General features: G+C 37.6%; 1 pseudogene; it reads right to left on the bottom strand.

The window, feature by feature from the left end:
• Positions 1-260: 260 nt before the first annotated feature.
• Positions 261-1,311, bottom strand: LOC105547639 (annotated as a pseudogene).
• Positions 1,312-3,263: the final 1,952 nt, after the last annotated feature.

Here is a 3,263-nt window from a genome sequence, read left to right as displayed (position 1 = left end):
CATTGGCGTGCTGCACCCATCAACTCGTCAGCAACTATTCACACACACATTTATTTATGTTGAAACCACAGTCCACAATTGTCACGGAAATAAAATATAGAATTGTAAAAGACCAAAGTGACACTAATCAAAAACTTTATCTCAAGATAATATTTCACAACTAAATAATAAAAAGAGCAACAAATGTGAGACTGAACTATTCCATGTTTTGTGAGCTGTTAGAACAAAAATAAATCACAAAGAAGCAGAGAAACCACCTTTCAAGATGGATGAGACCCTAGGAAAAACAACAACAGCCAACATGATTTCCCTGTCACATCCCCCACTCCCACCCCATTAGTCTCTTCACTGCCCTTCTTACATCCTTGTTTCTGAAAGTGTAGATTAGAGGGTTAAAACTAGGTGTGACAACAGTATAAAAGAGGGCAATGAACTTGCCTTGATCAGGAGAATTTTCTGATGGTGGCTGGAGATACATGCACATGACTGGAATGAAAAAGAGAGATACAACCATAAGATGGGCTCCACATGTCCTAAACACTCTCTGAAGCCCAGTGGTTGATTGCATGCTCAGTACAGCCCAGGCAATGGCACCATAGGAAGTGAGAATAAGAATGAGAGGTATAAGAACAAAAATAGAGCTCATGACCATGAGGATCAGCTCATTTGCATGGGTGTCAACACATGATAAACGCAGAAGTGCTGGAACTTCACAGAAGAAATGATCCACTAGGCGATGTCCACACAGATATCCAGAAAGTAAAGGAGGAATGAAGTGCTGAGGTAGTAAAACCACTTACCCAAGAAGCCGCAGCCAACAAGCAGCAGAAACGAGGGTGCATGAGGACAGTGTAATGCAAAGGTCTACACACAGCTGCATAACAATCATAGGACATCACCAGCAGTAGGACACACTCTGCAATTCCCAGTGCGAGAACAAAGTAAAGTTGAACCATGCAACCAGCATAAGAGATGGTCTTTTCCGGGCCCCAGAGGTTGACCAGCAACTGAGGGATAGAGCTGGTTGTGTAGCAGATATCCAGAAATGAAAGGTTTGAAAGGAAGAAGTACATGGGAGTGTGGAGATGGGAGTCCAGGTATGACAGGATGATGATGAACAGGTTTCCTGTCAGTGTCATTAGGTAGAAGATCAAGATAACCACAAACAGAACTACTTCCAGATGAGGCCAATTAGAAAATCCAAGTAGAATAAAGAAGTCTTCAGAACTTGTGTTTTTTTCCACCATCATTCATTTTTTTCTTGTACCTAAAGAAAGAATCACATAAACTCAGTCTGTCCATGCATTGTCAATAGCTCACTAGCAAACAGACTGAGCACAAATCCCACTTCCAGACAGTATGCATCATAATGTCAGTAGAATTTTTATACAGTTCCCTTTACATGCTTCATTGAGATATTTATCCAGCTGTGGATACAAGCAATAGCTTCTCAAGTTACTGAGTTCTTTTATATACATCCCTGAGTTAACATTTGGATTAATGAAGACTATGATATTCCATAATCAGGAACACAATAACTATGGAAAATAATTTTTTACTTTAAAAAGTTAATTTGATTATTTTTATATTTTCAGGCTATTTCCAATTTTGCAATTACAGAGAAAGGAATAACAGCAGTCTTAATAATCTTACTTACAGATAGGAATTTCCCATACTAAAAAGCAATTAGGCAGTCACTTTAAAATATTAACTGAAAAGAAATAATTGAATGATTATAGAAAAATTAACTGCTATTTATTTATGCTAGCAGTTTATTTCTAGACAAATAATACAAAAATGAAAGTTTAAACAGAATATGCACAAACACACCAACTTATAAAAATTCACAATATACACAAAGCCGATTAATAAAGCAAAATAGAGTAATCGGTGATAGAATGCTTCCAAAGGTGAATGAGACTATATTACTGGAAGATATAAAGATTACAGAGTCTGACAAAAACATAGGTTGGTAAGAGAGAAAGGGACAGTGTCTGGATGCACAACAGTGAAGAGGAGGTCTGAATGTGGTATTTGAAGTTGAAAGAATGTATAACAGGATTGTTTGACAGGGACAAGAAGACTTAAACATGGTTTCTACAAAATTTTATATGCTTTAGGCCAATAACTGAACTATACTTTAAATTCTGAGTCACAATTTATAATTTGTATTTTCTGGGGTTTCTACAATTTTTAATGGAGCTTCTGAACAGACATTAATATTAGTAGAAAGATACATGAGCATTGTATAAAATCCAGAAAATTCACCTTGTAGTTATTTTTAAAAAATAAAGAAGAAATTCAAATATGCTTTGATAGTTTGATTTTCAGTTGCTTATTTTCTCTTGCACACTACCAATCTTGCATGAGAAAGATAAACACTCTTTTATGATACAGTTTTTGCAATAAAATACAGGAACCCAGCATTTCAATATTCCTAAATAGCATTGCCATCCCCCTTCTGCTCCCCTCCTGCCACGGCCAACTCTTCCTCTTGTACTCTCTGATAAATTCGGCAAAAGAGGCTGGGTGTGGTGGCTCATGCCTGTAATCCCAGCATTTTGGGAGGCCGAGGCAGATGGAACACTTGAGGTCAGGAGTTTGAGACCAGCCTGACCAACATGGTGAAACACCGTCTCTACTAAAAAATACAAAAATTAGCCAGGCATGGTGGTGGACACCTGTAATACCAGCTACTCTGGAAGCTGAGGCAGGAGAATCACTTGAACCTGGGAGACGGAGGTTGCAGTGAGTGAGATCGCACCATTGCCCTCCAGCCTGGGTGACAGAGCAAGACTCTGTCTCAAAAAAATAATAATGATAATAAGGCAAAAGACAAATTTATCTACACCCAACTCACCTTCAGTGTTTTGAAAAACTTTTAATACTCAAATATTGTAATCTTGACTCTTGAAAAAGATGTAAGGAGTTGCCTAATTGGTCGAGTTACAGCTGGAGAGCTAGGAACATTAAACTCGGGCCAAATCTATGCAAATGCTCCAGACAGGTACAAAGATACTGTACATTTTCCCCTTTTGTTGGTAATGGAATGAGCATTAACCTTTTGAGAAATCATGGGAAAATTCCAAGGATTTTTTTAAAATCTCCCTAGGATTAAAGGTAATATGCCATAAGATACTTGAACTCAAATGCTGTGTATACTTTTGCTGATGTAGACCTAATTTTCTTTTCTATTGCAGCTGCCTGGTTCCTTATTACAGTAATTAAAAAGTGGAATCTGATAACTATCTGTTGTATGACTC

Source organism: Mandrillus leucophaeus, unplaced genomic scaffold, assembly GCF_000951045.1.
Source record: "Mandrillus leucophaeus isolate KB7577 unplaced genomic scaffold, Mleu.le_1.0 Scaffold392, whole genome shotgun sequence".
Taxonomy (NCBI): Eukaryota; Metazoa; Chordata; class Mammalia; order Primates; family Cercopithecidae; genus Mandrillus; species Mandrillus leucophaeus.
Note: the sequence above shows the minus strand (reverse complement) of the source record. Positions and strands in the feature narration are given on the sequence as shown.